At 41.0% G+C, this 18,639-nt stretch overlaps 1 pseudogene; it reads left to right on the forward strand.

Moving 5' to 3' along the window:
* Window positions 1-4,896: 4,896 nt before the first annotated feature.
* Window positions 4,897-18,639, forward strand: part of LOC149208591 (putative serine/threonine-protein kinase At1g54610) — a 31,177-nt pseudogene continuing 17,434 nt past the window's right edge.

Consider the following 18,639-nt stretch of genomic DNA (forward strand, 5'->3'; position numbering starts at 1 on the left):
ACCAGGGGACATCAACAGATCAGGAGCCTTCTCATTTGTCACAACAAGTTCCATCTTATTATGAGGAGGTCATTGGTTCAATTGAAAGATGGTTAATTGAAGGTGATCCAGATAGACTTAAAAACGACAAAGATCAGATACAGGATAAAGAAAAACATATCACGCATACTTCATCTGATAGTTTTGAAACAGAAAGTTCCAGGTCATCAGTAATTCAACCTGCCAGAAAGAAGAAGCGCAAAAGAAAGAAAATGAGACGAAGATTTGATGCATCAGACGGCCGCGAGCAGCTTGATTTTCGGATAGGAAAAAGTCCTACCATATGCAGAATTGGACATGGCACATCCGATAAGCAGCCGACAGATTTGCCTGAAAGCAGGCAAATGCTCAGTATGCACTATATTGAACACATCTAATGCCATGGGGCATCCTTTGTATCGTATTTCTAACCCTACTCCTTGTTTTTTCCGCATTTCATTTTTGTTTTAGGATTAGATTTACTTTTCTAGATAGTTAATAAAGGAAGAGCTTTTATCTTTCCTGTGCTTAATGTATATGATGATTTTTGGATGGACGCTACTTATTTGTGTGTTGCGTGGAAGCAGATTCTGGATTCTCACATTCCTACAGAGCAGCAACGTGTCCCCAAGTAGAGCCAGATGTTGACCACTACCGGTCAACTACCCATGCAGTACACCCCCTTTTTGCCAAGAAAAAGGGTAGCACTTGATCGACATGTCCGAGCCATCCTGCAGTCATCAGCAGCTTGATCAATTCAATTGTAAACCCAGTCTGCATGTATGAATTGTAAATAATCTTAGCAGACCTGAGTCATGTATGTAAATTGCCTAGGTGGACCTAACTTTCTAATGATAATCTACGTCCCGGAAGGTTTTTCGTCTCACCGATCTACGATCGGCAGAGTTTTCCTTCAACCTGACCCCAAAGCCGGGATGCATTTTGTTATTAGAACTTTAGGAGAATCCTAGTGTGTTAATCTGCTAGATTATAGTTGTGTCGCAGAACTGGGTGGTTTATGAGGGTCTATGTTAAAGTGGGTTTGTCCCCTTAAGATGTAAATTGTAAAAGTCATGATGTAATGTGTCTTGAGGGTTGAAAAATGTTTTAGTCCCCTCATGAGTCCTAAGTCCTAGGTCCTAGGTGATGTTTCCAAAGGCTTAGTTCGATGATCCATTTAAGAAAATAAATAAAATAATAAAATAAATAAAAATTAAAAAAATTAAAAAATTAAAAAATGAAATAAATAAAAAATTATAAAATAAAGCAAAAACCCTAAATAATAAAATAATAATATTTTTTGTGAATGCATGCAAAATATCATTTTTTAATAAATCGACGGATGAGATTAAGAGATGTCTTGATCCTCATCGACAGTCGAGATCATCCCGACATGGATCACCCGAACTAGCCGTTGGGATCATTTCCTTTAAATAGGGTGCTAGGGGTCATTTCAGATCATAGGATCTGTGAGTCTGGTACTGAAGAAGCTCTCTTGTAATCTGTTTTCTGGTTAATAAAAGAAGACTTTGGGGTCCAAATCTTGCTGGTGTTACTCTCTGGAAGTGCTGTGAGCTAATTTAGTTTCTGCATATTTTATTTTTCAGCCATTAATAATAGCATATTGTAGAGTATTGTGAGCACAGGGATCTTGTTCACTTGCTAGGGTTTGAGTGTTGTTAGGGTTTCTGAAGTAATGGCAGGTATCTCCATTACTTTTTGAGATCTAGCAGCATTTTTGCCCTCTTTATTGATGGTTGAAGTGAGCTGTGCAGGAAAACTCTTACTGAAGAAGAATTGGTGGGCGTTTGGGGAAGTTCTCGGCTGAACCAGCCAACTCCGGCAAGCATTTTTTTTGCTGAGCCCAGTTGGATTTGATCCTGGGTCTATCATTCAGTTTATTTTTTCTAATTTGCATGAGAGATTTTCTGAAGTTCTTCACAGTGAAAACCTAAAATTTTTATTCTTTAAAAATATTTCTGTTCTTATTGCTAAATCTGGCTGTTAAGGGGCCAAAATTCTGTAAATTAATCAAGCTGATCTAGGGTTTCAAATTTTTGCTTTATACAGCTTTAATTAGGGTTTTCAGTTTTGGTTTTATGTATATATCATTTTTGGATGATCTGTCCTTTTCAGGTTGCAGGATTGTTAAAAATTTCTAAGGCCCTCACCCACACCTTATTTCGCCAGCAGTCCTTCCACACTCAGCTCGAGGTTTTAGATGCCCTAGGGCATTACATATTGTGATGATCTGTTATTTGGTGAGCGACTAATAAAACGAGAACTCCTTTCTGGGGTTATACACTGTTTAAGCCTGCACTACATAGCATCCAGCTGCCTGATCTTGTACAGAGACAGTGAGAACACTCATATACGGGTCAAAATCATGAGGAAAGAAAAATATCGATGCGTCTTATTAATCACCGTTGGAGAAACATGACTGCAAAGGCGTTTTTGCTGCTGTCTGGTGTTAGAAACCCACGTCAATTCCTCCAGATCACTGCATTGGTCTTACCAAGTACTCCCCAGCGGCAGCAAATAGATACAGTTAATCTGCGGGTTGAGAATTAAAAGCATTCAGCACAGTCACAAATCTGGCATAAGCTTTCTATCTAAAACGTTGCCACAGAAGGATCTGTCGTCACAAATCCAGCTTATCAATGCGCCGCTGTTGAGAATATCCAACCCGCAGACAGAGTTACGATTTTTGGTCGCCATCAACTGCGCTTAAGCCTGGACATTTTTATTCATCATCTCCAGATTTGTTCGTTCCATTTACAAACGTTGACATGAGCCTGCGGATCAGTACACCTGCGTAGATCTGTTGAACCCGCGTCCTTTTGCATAGTACTTAGCTCACATTACCTGCGGGAAAATAATCGGAAAATCTCAGGTCGAATCTATCCACACGCAGAGCAGGGTTTCTAACACGCGTGAGGTAAATTCTTTCACACGTCTGCGTTAAAGCTCAAAATTGATTTCGAGCCGCTGACAGGTAAGTATCAAGCTGATTTATGTAACTGTCATCCTCCGTCGAGCTGTGGTCCCAAGGTTTCTCCCTGCGTATGCTCGATCTTTTCGGGCCAAGTGATTTACAAGTTTTGGTAAGGTGATTCATGAAATGAGCGTTCAGCTTTCTCTGCATCGAACGCCAGGTAACAAAACAAAACCCAAGCTCAGTTGAAATTTTGGTCCCCTTCAGCAAGCTTCGAATCGATTTCGCGGCGAAGTCCGGTTTACTCACGCGTTCAGTTTTTTTCATTTTCTGTTAAGCTAGGGTTAGGATATTCCTTTCTTCGATAGGATTAGATCTTGTTAATCAACGTTTAGTTATATTTATTTTCGATTATTTTAAATTTTGTCTTATGATATATTCGTTTGCATAGTCAGGCTTTTGGGATTTAAGCTAAGGGTCAGACATAGGTTATCTTTAGATTTTAGATTTAGATTTAATGTTTATATTTTACTTTAAATTTTTTTTAGTTTTATTAGCTTTTCAAAGTTTTGATTTTAGTTTTAATATTTTTCGAAATTTTTGTAATTTTAGTTTTCCTTTAGAGTAGATTTTTATTTTTAGATTTTGTTATGAAAAATAAAAATAAAAAGATTCATTTATAATATTTCTTTAGATTTTAGATTTAGTTTTAATTTTTTATAGTTAGGTTTTAGATTAAATTAAATTTAGATATATTTTTTTTTATTTATTTATTTTTTTTTAATTTTGGGTTTTGTTTAATATTTAATATTTAAAAATAAAAAAAAAATAAAAATAAAATAAATGAATAAATAAATAAATTTGAAAAAGGGATAAAAAAAAATATTGTGGAAATTTTCTTTTGGCCAGATCCAGTGGTTCTCGGGGAATTATCCGATGTGGAATAAATGTTTGTCATTTTTAAGTCTGCACATGAATGATCGTCTTAAAGATTCGCTACACATAGTATCTGGTTAATGATTCATGATTTTGCAAAAGCATTCATCTCTTCAATTTTTTTTTAAAATCACTGGATATCGTTATTGAAGCTCTGGTCATTATAAGAACTCTGTGTGTTTATCGAATATCCTGCATCTGTTCTAGTCATTTGATGATAAATGATTGCTACACATGGTTTACATTTTTATTTACTAAGTGATCGTTTAAAATTCAAACCCACAAGGCACTGGTCTTTTAACTTCTAAATCCATTCAGCGCTTTTCATATCGTGTCTCCCAACCAACTGGTCGACAGTTGGTCATCGTTATATTATAGGGTCTACCCCCCTTAGCCGCGGGAGACAGGCTTAAACGGAGAGATCGGGGATCAGAGTGACAGCCCCCGGTCTGAGGGTTGTCGTGTCAATCTGCGTGACAACACACACCACAAAACTAGCAAATCTCCTCTTCTTCAACCTTGGAAAAGACCTTCACTCTCCATAGGGATGAATGGCAACAAAAAGAGTGAGAAATGACTATTTTTTTCCTTTTTCCGCCACTTATTCACGGACTGGGTGGTCTCAACAACTTTTTGGGTTGACCCCGATAAAGTCAGGGCTTTTATGATTAAATCTTGACTTCTTCAGCAGAATTGGATTTTGGCGATTTAATTGGGACTTTTTGCCGACTTTTTCCACACTGGTTCTAGTGTTTCATACCTTGCGAGAACACTTTGTCTCTGTATCATCCTCTGTCACCCTGCTGATGTTTAGCTGTTGCAGCCCACCAACTACTGCGCGACTCTACATTGCACCTGTGTTGCTGCTGACACTGCCATACTGCTGCTAACTTTGCATCTGCACTTCAACTCCCTTTCATCTGTTGTTGTTGCAACTCAAGACATCTGTTGATATTGTGGTAGTTGAACCTACGGATGCAGATCTGCTGAAGAAGTACAAGGCTGAGATGGCGAAGGCTAGGAGGATGATCTTAGATGGAGTCAAGGATCATGTGGTGTGTCACGTTGCTAGCAAAGGAACTGCTAAGGAAATGTGGGATGCCTTGGCCACGTTGTATCAGGTATCTTCCGAGCAGCAAAAGATGTACTTGGAACAGAAGCTAAGATCCACTCCAAAGCAAAAGGGAGTACGTGTGGATCCATTCCTCGCGAAGTTGAAAGAGACCCGTGATGAGTTGTCTGCTGCGGGGCATACAGCTCAGGATTCGGAGTTAGTGAGACTGGCTCTAAATTCTGTCTCGGATGAATGGCAAGTCTTTGTCCAGAGTATCCTAGGCAGAGCAACATTGCAAAATTGGGATGAGATGTTCGCAACTCTAAAAAAAGAAGAGTTGAGGAGAGACCTGGTCAAGGTCAAACTTGACGGAAGTAGCAGCGACAGTGGGTCAAAGCCCAAAGTTGAGGAAGAGGATAATGTAGCTCTTGCATCGAAGGGGCAACAAAGACGAAAGAAGGACGTCTCCAAGGTGAAGTGTTTCAGATGTGGCGAGATGGGCCACTATGCATCCCAGTGTACTTTGAAGAAAAAGGACAAGGATGAGAAGCACGATCCTAAGGTTGTAGCGACAAAGATGAACAAGAGGAGGAGTTCGCCATGTCAGCCAAGATACCTCTAGGAGGGAGGTGGGCTGATATAAAATTGTAGTTCGATAGAGCTAGAAATGGGCAATATCCTTCAGGAACCCACCTCTTAGGAGCCCATGATCAGTAGTAGCGAGATGGAGGAGTTTTAAGTTGGTGCCATGGAGTGTTGGAGCGACAGATGCAACAGTTAGCAACGCAGAGCAGAGAGGCAACAGTGCGTGGAGGCACAATGTAGAGCTTCAGTAGCGCAGTGGCTTCAGAAGACAGCGTGGGACTAGCAACAGTCAGGATTTCAACACCAAGGTGTATCCACTGGATACTTGTCCAGTTTTTGGGTGTTTTCAGTTGCTTCTCTCAGTGACTGAGTTGCAGTACGGATGCAGTGTTAGCAGCATAGCAGATGCAACATTTGAGAAGGAGTTGTAGTACAGATGTAGCATTGGCAGTGGCAGTGTCAAAGGCAGCAGTATAGTTGCAGCAACAGCGTAGTAGTTGGTGGACAGCATGTTGGACATCAACATCCCAGAGGACGATGATTCGGAGTCAGAGCAGTGTGCAGTAGCAGTATATTGCTAGAGCACATTCCTCGCTAAGATGGAGTGTTGATTTGGGGTAGCATCGGATGTGATCTAAGCCTCAAATTTTGCAGGGAGGCTTGGGCAAATGCATTCCAAAGAACCCAAAAACCGTTTTGGGAAATTCCACATAGAGATGATTTTATTAAAATAATTAATATTTTTAATGGGGTTCCTAAGTCTAAACTTATGAAAATTAAAATATTGATGGGTATTAATCTAATTGTGGGTGAATCTTCTAGATAAAGACAGATATCAAGTCAAAACGGTTTGAGCCTTCGATTAGGAGTTAATTGAGGTCATTGATTCTTCAACATGAAGATATAAGAAGGGGCTTGAGGGTCATTTAGAAAACACACCAAGAGAGATCACGAAATTGATTTTCTGAAGTGAGAAGTTCTCAGGAGGAAAAATCGATTACGGAGATTTCTTGCAGCGGAGGGGCAATGAGAATTCAGAAGAAGGAATTTCCAAAGAGTACAAGGCAGAGGGAGGACAGAAAGACGTCCAGAGAAAGGATGATGCTGGCCCACGCAGTGCTGACGCAAAGGCAGCACAATCCTTGAGGGGAAGTCGAGTTTTCTGCTAAGGGAAGTCAAGTTTCAGTTACCGGGAGCCAGGGTGTGAGTCCGGGGGGCAGAAGATCGATTTTCTCAGCGAACAGAGGATCCGAAAGAGGGGCAGCGTAATACCCGACAGGGGTGACGCAGAAACTACCGGGAGTGATGCAATTCTGCGCAGAGGCCACGCATAGGGTGAAACAGAGCCTCCAGTTCAGCAAGATTAGTCATTGATTCTCCCAGTGACAGGGTGAGATCATTTCACCATTCTTTTGTCCAGTATTCTCTCTGTATTGGATTGCTAGTTGAGCACCCTAGAATTGTACTTAGAATTTCTCTTGCATAATAATAAAACCCTTAGCGCTGCTGTATAGGTTTTCCCGCATTGGGTTTTTCTGGGGACATTTGTCCAAAAATAATAGTGTCCTATGTGTTTGCATTTCCTTGCTCAGTTTCTATGTTTCAGAATCATATTTAATTTGGTGTAGGCTGCTTCAGTAATTTACTTCAATATTTCAAGAAGAAATCTGAAATAAGTTTGTAATGTAATTTACGATCTAGGTGAAGTGGATTCAGTTGGTTGCAGTAGGATTCCAAAGATTTTTAGATCTAGGAGTTTCCACACGAGATGGTGAGACCCCTGGGAGGTTTAGATGATATTGAATGGTGCCTCACGATGAGCATAATCAGAGGAAAGATTGTGTGACATGGAAAGAGGTGAAAATGTTTGCACATTTTTGGGTGCATGTGTTCTTGTGGAGTTGATGCTACGGTTAGATTAGCTACCTGACTAGTCGATTGCACGAGGGGATCCAACACATCATTCTTACATGTTGCGATACATGCATAAACATGGGATATATGTTAGAGACGAGATTCTTTTGTATTGATGAATACAGTTGATACAAAGGTTGTTCATGATGAGGAAAGTCTTCAAGATTTGGTTAAGAAGTTTACCGATGGGTGTAGTGTCAAGGACGAAAACCATTTTTGATGTGGGGGAGGTTGTCAAGCCCTTTGGCTAGGCACACGAGCATGCCTGAGTTAGACCAAATCGAGTTCGGTGGAACAACTTGGTTGGCACGAAGTGCGTGCCTGAGACGAGTTCGATGGAAAGACTTTGGTGAGACGAGCGCATGAAGAATGCACTTGAGATGAGTTTGGTGGATTTATTGGAACAATGTTGACAGTCTGCATGAAAAGGTTTGCTAGCCAAGGTGCACCCAATCGAAGACAAGGTGCGCCCAGCTGAGACGAGACGGATCGAAGGTAAGGCATGCCAAGTTGAGACACGCTCGCCCGAGTTGTGAAGGTACACAGACGAGGATGAGATGCGAAGGGACACGATTGATGGTGAAGTAAAGGAAAGTTTGTATACGCAGATGATGCAATATAATTTGGAGTTTATGGTCAGATCGAACAAAAGAAGGTTGACTCGAATGCCCAACCGACACGTCCCTTGGAAGAGACACAACTGGTCATGGAGGGTGACTCATATATATAAGATGATATGAGAGGAGTTAGAACTCCAATCAACTGAAGATCAAGAACCTGTCGTCGCAATGAAAGGAGGAGACAACGAAGGAAGAACAAAGCTGGGTCTCACGAACAAGCTCTCTCTAAAGCAAGCTGTGGAAGGAAGTTGGGAAATCTTGTGGAACGAAGTATTGTCGATGGTGGTACACCATGGGGTATTTGTGTATTGAGGTTGTGTGTGGGTCGAAGGGCCTCAACATGGTTATTTATTAGGTTTGGTTGTGGGTTACTAGTTGAAGGTTTGTATCTCAATTATTGTATATTTGTATCTGTGAAGGGTTTTGGCAGCAAATTGTTTGGAGTTCCTCCCAACTGAACTGAAGTCCATTATAAATCGTAGTTTTGTATATTGAACTCTGCATCTGCACTGCAACTCCCTTTCATCTGTTGTTGTTGCAACTTAAGACGTATGTTGATAGTGTGGTAGTTGAACCTACAGATGCAGATCCGCTGAAGAAGTACAAGGCTGAGATGGCAAAGGCCAAGAGGAAGATCTTGGATGGAGTCAAGGATCATGTGGTGTGTCACGTTGCTAATATAGGAACTGCGAAGGAAATGTGGGATGCCTTGGCCACGTTGTATCAAGGATCTTCTGAGCAGCAAAAGGTGTATTTGGAATAGAAGCTGAGATCTACTTAGATGTAAAAGGGAGAACGTGTGGATCCATTCCTCACGAAGCTGAAAGAGACCTGTGATGAGTTGTCGGCTGCGGGGCATACACCTCAGGATTCAGAGTTAGTGAGACTGACTCTAAATTCTATCTTGGATGAATCCCAAGTCTTTGTCTAGAGTATCCTGGGCAGAGCAGCATTGCCAAATTGGGATGAGATGTGGGCATGTTTAAAACAAGAAGAGTTGAGGAGAGACCTAGTGAAGGTCAAACTTGACGAAAGCAGCAACAACAATGGTTCGAAGCCCAAAGTTGAGGAGGAGGATAATGCAGCCCTTGCATCGAAGGGGCAGTAGGGGCAACAAAGATGAAAGAAGGACATCTCCAAGGTGAAGTGTCTCAGATGTGGCGAGATGGGCCACTATGCATCCCAATGTCCTTTGAAGAAAAAGGACAAGGATGAGAAGCACAATCCTAAGGTTATAGCCACAAAGATCGAACAAGAGGAGGAGTTTGCCATGTCAGCCAAGATACCTCCAGGAGGGAGGTGAGCTGATATAGAACTGTAGTTTGATAGAGCTACAGATGGGCAGGATCCTTGAGGAGCCCACCTCTTGGATCATCACATTGCTACGAGAGCCCTTGATCAGTAGTTGCGAGATAGAGGAGTTTTCAGTTGGTGCCATGGAGTGTTGGAGCGACAGATGCAACAGTTAGCAACGCCAAAACTTGAGCAGTGAAGAGCAAAGAGGCAACAATGCGTGGAGGCCCAGTGCAGAGCTTCAACAGCGTAGTGGCTTCAAAAAATAGCGTGGGACTAGTAGTAGTCAGGCTTTCAACAGCAAGGTGTATCCACTAGATACTTGTCCAGTTTTTGGGTGTTTTCATTTGCTTCTCTCAGCAACTGAGTTGCAGTACGGATGTAGTGTTAGCAGTGGCAAAGCTAGCAGCATAGCAGATGCAACATTCGGGAGGGAGTTGTAGTACATATGTAGCACTGGCAGTGGTTGTGTCAAAGGTAGCAGTACAGTTGCAGCAGCAGTGCAGTAGTTGGTGGACAACATGTCGAACATCAACTGTGTAGAGCACGATGCTTCAGAGTCAGAGCAGTATGCAGTAGCAGTATATTGCTAAAGCACATTCCTTGCTAAGATGGAGTGTTGATTTGGGGTAGCATCGGATGTGCTCTATGCCTCAAATTTTGCAGGGAGGCTTGGGCAAAATGCATTCCAAAGAACCCATAAACTGTTTTGGGAAATTCTACCTAGAGACGATTTTATGAAAATAATTAATATTTTAATGGGGTTCCTAAGTCTAAACTTAGGAAAATTAAAATATTAATGGGTATTAATCTAATTGTGGGTGAATCTTCTAGATAAAGACAGAGATCAAGTCAAAACGATTTGAGCCTTCGATTAGGAGTTAATTTAGGTCGTTGGTTCTCCAACAGGAAGATATAAGAAGGGGCTTGAGCATCATTTGGAAAACACACCAAGAGAGATCAAGAAATTGATTTTCTGAAGTGAGGAGTTCTCAAGAGGAAAAATCGATTGAAGAGAATTCTTGCAGCAGAGGGCCAGTGAGAATCCGGAGGAAGGAATTTCCAGATAGTACAAGGCAGAGGGAGGATAAAAAGACTTCCAGAGAAAGGTTGACGCTGGCCCACGCAGTGTTGACACAGAGGCAGCATAGTCCTTGAGGGGAAGTCGAGTTTTCTGCTAAGGGAAGTCGAGTTTCAGTTGCTAGGAGCTGGGATGTGAGTCCAGGATGCAGAAGATCGATTTTCTCAACCAACAGAGGATCTGGAAGAGGGGTAGCATAATACCCAACAGGGGTGACGCAGAAAATGTCGGGAGTGACGAAGTTCTGCGCAGAGGGTGACATAGAGCCTCCAATTCAACAAGATTAGTCATTGATTCTCCCAGTGACAGAGTGAGATCATTTCACCATTCTTTTGTCCAGTATTCTCTTTGTATTGGATTTGCTTGTTGAGCATCCTAGAATTATACTCAAAATATCTCCTACATAATAATGAAATCCTCAGCATTGTTGTACCGGTTTTCCCGCATTGGGTTTTTTCGGGGACATTTGTCCAAAATAACAGTGTCCTATGTGTTTGCATTTCCTTGCTCAGTTTTTATGTTTCAGAATCATATTTAATATGGTGTAGGTTGCTTTAGTAATTTACTTCAATATTTTAGGAAGAAATCTGAAATAAGTTTGTAATGTAATTTACGATCTAGGTGAAGTGGATTTAGCTGGTTGCAGTAGGATTCCAAAGATTGTTAGATCTAGGAATTTTCACACGAGATGGTGAGATCCCTGGCAGGTTTAGATGCTATTGAATGGTGCCTCATGATGAGCATAATCAGAGGAAAGATTGTGTGACATGGAAAGAGGTGACAATGTTTGCACATTTTTGGTGCATGTGTTCTTGTGGAGTTGATGCTATGGTTAGATTAGCTACTTACTAGTCGATTGCACGAGGGGATCCAACACATGTCATTCTTACATGTTGCGGTACATGCATAGACATGGGATATATGTTAGAGACGAGATTATTTTGTATTGATGAAGACAGTTGCTGCAAAGGTTGTTCAAGATGAGGAAAGTCTTCAAGATTTGGTTAAGAAGTTTACCGATGGGTGTAGTGTCAAGGATGAAAACCATTTTTGATGTGGGGGAGGTTGTCAAGCCCTTTGGCTAGGCACATGGGCATACCTGAGTTAGGCCAAATCGAGTTCGATGGAACAAGTTGGTTGGCACGAAGTGCGTGCTTGAGACGAGTTCGATGGAAAGACTTTGGTGAGACGAGTGCACGAAGAATGCGCCTGAGATGAGTTTGGTGGATTTATTGGAACAATGTTGACAGTTTGCACGAAAAGGTTTGCTAGACGAGGAGCACCCGATCAAAGACAAGGTGCGCCCAGCCGAGACGAGACGAACCGAATGTAAGGCATACCAAGCTGAGACGTGCCCGCCCGAGTTGTGAAGGTACACAAATGAGGATGAGATGCGAAGGGACACGATTGATGGTGAAGTAAAGGAAAGTTTGTATACAACAAATGATGCAACATAATTTGGAGTTTATGGTCGGATCAAATGAAGGAAGGTCGACTCGGATGCCCAACCGACATGTCCCTTGGAAGAGACACGACTGTTCATGGAGGGTGACTCATATATATAAGATGATAGGAGAGGAGTTAGAATTCCAATCAACCGAAGATCAACAACCTGTCATCGCAATAAAAGGAGGAGACAATGAAGGAAGAATAGAGTTGGGTCTCACGAAGGAGCTCACTCTCTAAAGCAAGTTGTGGAAGGAAGTTGGGAAAGCTTGTGGAACGAAGTATTGTCGAGGGTGGTACACCGTGGGCTATTTGTGTATTAAGGTTGTATCTCTGTTATTGTATATTTGTATCTGTGAAGGGTTCTGGCAGCAAATTGTTTGGAGTTCCTCCCAGCCGAACCAAAGTCCATTATAAACCGTGGTTTTGTATATTGAAGTTTTAGTCAAAGAGAAGTTGGGAAATTGTTTTGGGAGTTCCCCCTCTCATTTATTAAAGTGTTATTTATGTACATGATTTGTGTTGTTTATGAATGAATGTGATTATTGTTGAACTTAAGTTAATTGAAGTAAACTATAATTTAAGTTAAGTTTTAAAGTGGCTATTGTTGTGAGATTTGATTGAACACCAATTTCGCAAGTATAAGATATTTGTCTTGGTATAGGTACATGAGCTAGAGGCATAGTATGAGCATTAGTAAACTCAAGTTGGTTTCATCGTTGAGGAGAAAGCGCATCAGTGCCACTCACCTTTGGGGACTCAGGAAGCTCATAGAGGTGCACCTAGGTGGATTGACACCCTGATTTTGAGGCTAGACATTGGCTTGCCTAAGGGAAGTTATTTGTAGGGGGGAAACCTCACCATGTTTTTTAGGCTAGACATTGGCTTGCCTGAGGGAGGTTATTTCTAAGAGGGAAACCTCACCATGTTTTTAGGCTTCTACCATGCCTTCGGGAGGGATATTGGACCTCTTGATCCTAAAAGATTTCATCCTTTGGGGGACAACCCTTTATCTTCGATGGTTTTGTTTACATTTGGCATACTTTGCTTATTGTCATAAGTCTCCTTTACATTGTGGATGACATGTGACTTTCTTGTAAATTTTCTAGGCTAAGTTGGTGTTGCCTTTCCCTCAACTTGAGCCAGCCCAAAAATATTATCAGTGGAGGTATATAGCTTGCTTGGACAATGAGATTAGCATGTTTGATTTTTTAGCATGCAATAATAATCTCCCACCTATGAATCATTCATGGCCATGGGAATTAGTCTTTTCCATTTTTTTCTTTTTGTGAAAATTTCGCGCTACGAAATTATTCTGCAGCTGAGAAAATTTCGCTGCGAATTGTTATTGCAGTGACTGGAATTACTTATTCTAACTATAATTTATTTATGTAGTTTATTTCTTACGGCAACAATGAATTAATCACTACTGCAAACTTCACAAATAAAACTACAAAAGAAAATAGCGCTGGAAACTAAGAAAATCTAGCACACACTCAAAATTTACAAAGTTATTTTGGACAATAGTCCTCGAAAAAACCCAACTTGGGAAAACTAGTGTAGTAGCTGAGGGTTTTGTATTATTATGCAACAATGAAATGTAAGTGCAATCTATGGATGCCCAACTGGCAATCCAAACAAGTATTTGAGAAAAATAATTAGAGAGAAGAAATTCTCACACTCCACAAGCAATCCTGACATTGGCTCCTCCAGAAAAACTAGCCATCCAAACCCTTTTGTAGGCCCTTTGCGCAGTGTTTGCACTGCCTCTCACATGTGTAGCTTAGATCAGCCTCTGAACAAGTCGTCTTGCTGATCTCTGTTACTTGAAGTGACTCTCCTGCCCTCTGGAAGACTTTCCCGACCTATGGAAGTTGAATCGACTCCCTCCAGAGTTAAATTGAACTGCTCTACTTTAGCTACTGCACAGTCCTTGCGCTACTTTTGCGTGGATCACTTTTGTTAGTTGCTGTAGCCTCTCCAAATTTGGAAAAATTCCTTCAGATCACTGTCCCTACCCCTCACTATAACTGCTACTGCTCTCTGGATATTGATCTGCCAAGGAAATCGAACTGCTCAAGTGCCTTCTCCAAGTGCCCTCTCCAAGTGCGCATTGACTTCTTCTTATAATCCTCTGTTGGGGCACCAACGACCAAGATTAGTTCTTAATCAAGGGCCCAAATTAATCTTCTGTCAATCCGTGTGAGTTTCTTGAGAATTCTCACCTTGACTTAATTAATTCTGATTAATTAACCAGTTTTCCTAAGTTTAGACTTAGGAAACATTAAAAAATAGGCTAATAATCTAATTGAGTCATCTGTAGGTGGAATTTCCGGAAATGACTTTTGGATTATGGAGATCTCATGTATTCTAGCCTCTCCACCAAGTTTCGTGACTAGAACACATCTGATGCCACAGAAAATAACACCCCCTATTAGCGAGCACTGTGTTCTAGTCAATGTGGAAAAAGTCGAAGTCGAGATTAAATTGACAAGGGTCCAGAAATTGAAAAACTCATTAAAGTACGAAGGTTTTTGAAAAAGTTGGAAAAATTAAAAAAATACAAAAATGTTCATTTAAAGAAAAAAAATTAGCATCTAAAGTGTCCACAACATCAAATAAATGCATTTCCACATAAACATATAAAGAAAACTAATATATAATATTTATATGAAGTCTAGTGCTACATCACATATCAAAATAGTGAATCAAGTCCTGAATCTTGAGTCCTGTCTCAGTCTCAACTCTCAAGAGTCAAAATATCAACAAAAAATATAATAAACGTATAGCATGAGTCATGTACATGTCATAAAGTAATCAGTCACTGAGATCCTCTGCCCCTTTTTCTGGAATAGGGAATGGCTTTGCCTTTTCCTCTAGAGGAAGAAGGCCCTGCCCCTGGGGATACAAATGGACTCAGTCGTCCTCTAGAAGCCAATAAAAGAGGTGGCCTCTGTCCTCTATTGTTGCCCATACTAGATGGTGTCACCTCCTCCTCCTCCTTCTCCTCCTCTTGCTCTCCCTTCCCCTAGAACTGCTACCTCCTCCTCGACCTCTGACTCTCCCTCCCCTGCAACTGCTACCTCCTTTGTCGCTAGTGCCTCTGGATCCACATCTAACCAATCAGGGATCGAGTCCATGGTCGGCCTCTTAGTCTCGACCCTCCATGCATCGGTGGTATCACTATTGTCCAATGAGATGGCTTCCACATCAGGAGTTTTCTGAAGTTGTCTCACCCACAATCGAAGATTGTTGTAGACGTAGACGATGTCATTGAGGCGTTGGGACTCCAATCTGTATTAGGGTCATAGATTGTAAATTAGTACATAGAAAATTTAAATATTAAAAATAATCAATTGAATTCAATATTTAATTTTAAAGTTTTTTACCGGTTGCGCTTTTTGCTGTGTATTTTGTCAAATACACTGCTGTTGTGCTCACACCCAAAGGAACTGCATGTTTCGCTGAGCAGTCGAATGGAAAGCTTTTGGAGATTGGGTACTCTGCCACCATAGCTTGTCCCCCAAGCATCTACAAGTTAAAAGAAAAATGAGAAACATAAAAAAGAAAAAGTTAAAACATTGAAATTCTAAACTTGAAGCAAATTATGAAGAGGCAATGAATTATGAAATTTGAAAGTTGAAGGTTGAAACAAATTGAAGCTTACCTTGCATTTTGGTTTTCCTATTCTTAATAGCCATGGTAAAACCAAATGTGATACCTGCCATCCTATATATCTCCATTTCTTTAGAAATATCTTCACGTTCTTGCTCAGATGACACCATCCTCTCAACACAAGTGAAGAATCCATCCATCACCTCGGCATGAAATCTGAAACCACGGGAGTAAGAAAATGTGGGGTTGAGGTAGACACCTGCAGCATGAATGGGGCAATGGAGGTTATTATTCCATCGCTCATCAATCACTCTCCATATGGCCTATTATTTCTCTAACCCCTTGCCTCCCTTATCTTCATAATAAGCATGAATTGCTTCTTTGGCCCTATCAATGGCCTCATACGAGTAGCTCATTGCGGGCTTGTATCCATCAACCAAATGAAGAACCCTTGCCAAAGGTTCTGAAATGGCACACACCTCTACTCCTGCTCTGATCATATGAAACTAGTTTGCATATGCCCTCTCCATTTGGTTTGCAGCTAATAGATAAAGCACACCAATCCTATGAAAGAAACATGCTCTTCACATCCCACATAGAATTCAACAGGGATTGAAGAGAGATGAAAGTAGTGGCAAATCGTGTAATGGCAGGATGCACCAACTCTTTGTTGTTGGTGAATCTTCTCATCAAGCTAAGCACAAATGAATGATTATATATAAATTTTGTTATGCTCTTGGATGACTCAACAATATCCCTCACAAGAGGAATATTACGTATATCCTCCAACATGAAGTCAATACAATGAGCAACACAAGTTGTCCAAAACAAGTTAGGATACCTCTCCATAAGCAACCTGCCAGCTGCAATATAATTTGCAGCGTTGTTTGTTATGACTTGGACAATATTTTTTGGGCCTACTTCCTAAATGAAGATGTTCGACAACTCACATAATAAATGTGCATCTTTAATGTGTGCAAATGCATCAACAGATTTCATAAACATTTTCTCCTTGGGACAACTAACCAAGAAGTTAAGAAGGGTCCTACCCTTCTAGTTAGTCCAACCATTTGACATGACTGTGCATCCAGTGTGTTCCCATGATGCCCTAAACTCCTCCAATCTAGCAGTGCAATCAATTTTTTCATCTTGAAGAAGAGGCCCTCTCAACTCTGCAAAGGTAGAGTCTTTGTACCCAGGGCCAACGAGAACAACAACATCAAACATAGTTTGGTAGAATGGGTTTTTCTTGGCAATGTTGAAAGGAACATCACTTCGTAGAAGACACTTACTGACCAGCCTGTCAGCTTCTACCTTTTCCTTTTCTTTTTAAAGTGTCGATTTGATGCCAGGTTGTGAACCAGGTGTGGTTCTAGGAACAAATAAATATGAGAAAGATGAGGGGTTGGGACATGATGGTGTGGAAGGAGATGCTGAAGAACAACTCTCACTTCCCCCCACACTTTAGGCCCCTACAATTTCATTTTTTAGTGCTTTCCTAGTGTTTTTTCCCACCTCTTTATCCATCAACGATTTAATGGCCTGTCAGATGATTTCTGGAGTCGGATTTGGGAAAAGTTCTATATTTTACCCCAGAATTTTCCCCAATTGGAATTTTAATCTGTTGACACCTCGTTACATATGCTTGCCACACAACTTGCAAATCAAATACATTCTATTGACCCCCCCAAATTCGGGTATAGTATCAGGTTCACCATATTCCTACATAGGGTCCAAAATCCTTGGCATTTTGTTTGAAACTTTGAACTTGAATTTGAACCCGGGCACAAAAAAACTTCAAAAAATTAAAATTTCCCATCACATAAGAAGCAAACACAAATGTAATTGTTGATTTTAAATTTTAAATGCCTCTTCTCACTTGCTTGAACAAACTCAAATTCACTAAACAAGGGTTTGAATTTTTGTCATTTGATTCTTGAAAGTTGAAGTTTTTATTCAATCTAGATTCTAAACAATGTTTTGATTCAAATTTCTAAAGCAAAAATAAGATAAAAACAAGCTAATAGAATTATAGAAAGATTTAACAAGCCATTTGTGTAACAAAGACTAAGAGAGAAATTAAAGTAGATACCTGGCAGCAACAAATCGACACCTTGAATCTCTCACGTTGAGCAGTGGACAAATCTCTAAATCCACACCACAAAACTAGCAAATCTCCTCCTCTTCAACCTTGGAAAACACCTCCCCTCTCCATAGGGATGAATGGCAGCAAAAAGAGTGAGAAATGACTATTTTTTTCCTTTTTCCACCACTTATTCACGGCCTGGGCGGGCTCAACAACTTTGTAGGTCGACCCTCGATAAAGACACGACTTTTACGATTAAAACTTGAGTTCTTCAGCAGTGAAATAGTCAACACAAAGTCGGCCGATTAAATCGGCCAACCCAAAAAATCGGATTTTGGCGATTAATTGGGACTTTTTGCCCACTTTTTCCACATTGGTTCTAGTGTTGCACACCCTCCGACAACACTTTATCTCTGTATCGTCCTCTGTCACGCTGTTGATGCCCACGAGCTACTGCGTGACTCTAACATTGCACCTGTATTGCTGCTGACACTGACATACTGCTCCTAACTCTGCATGTGAATTGCAACTCCCTTTCATCTGTTGTTGTTGCAACTGCAACAACTGTAACTAAGCAACACCCGAAATACTGTATCAATTGTGTTCAGTATAATGCATCTATCTCCCGAGTCCTGGCTACTACTAGCCTCTGCACTGCTATTGAAGAATTCGCGTTGCTGCCAACTCTGTATTGAGCCACTTGCTCTACTATCAATACTGCACTGCACTCCTTAGTATTTGCCTACTGCTAGTCTGCAACTGTCACTCTAGTACTGATTGCATCAACTTCCATTGATCCATCCTGCTACTGAATACTATGGGCCCTCGTAGCTAATCGATGATCCATGAGGTGGACTCCTCAAGGACCCTGCCCATCTTTGTAGCTCTCTGGGGCTACAACACCAAATCACCCCACCTCACTCTTGGAGGTATATCTGCGAACATAGCAAACTTTTCCTCTGGCCTAGAGGAAAGCTTGTTTATTTCCGCGGATGTTGCCTGCTGGCCAATGAGTAGGGAAATGAGGATAGGGACCATAGTACTACCGATGGACGT

Source organism: Pinus tabuliformis, chromosome 1_2 (genome assembly GCF_031772625.1).
Source record: "Pinus tabuliformis cultivar Carrire ecotype Pingquan chromosome 1_2, CPIR1, whole genome shotgun sequence".
Taxonomy (NCBI): Eukaryota; Viridiplantae; Streptophyta; class Pinopsida; order Pinales; family Pinaceae; genus Pinus; species Pinus tabuliformis.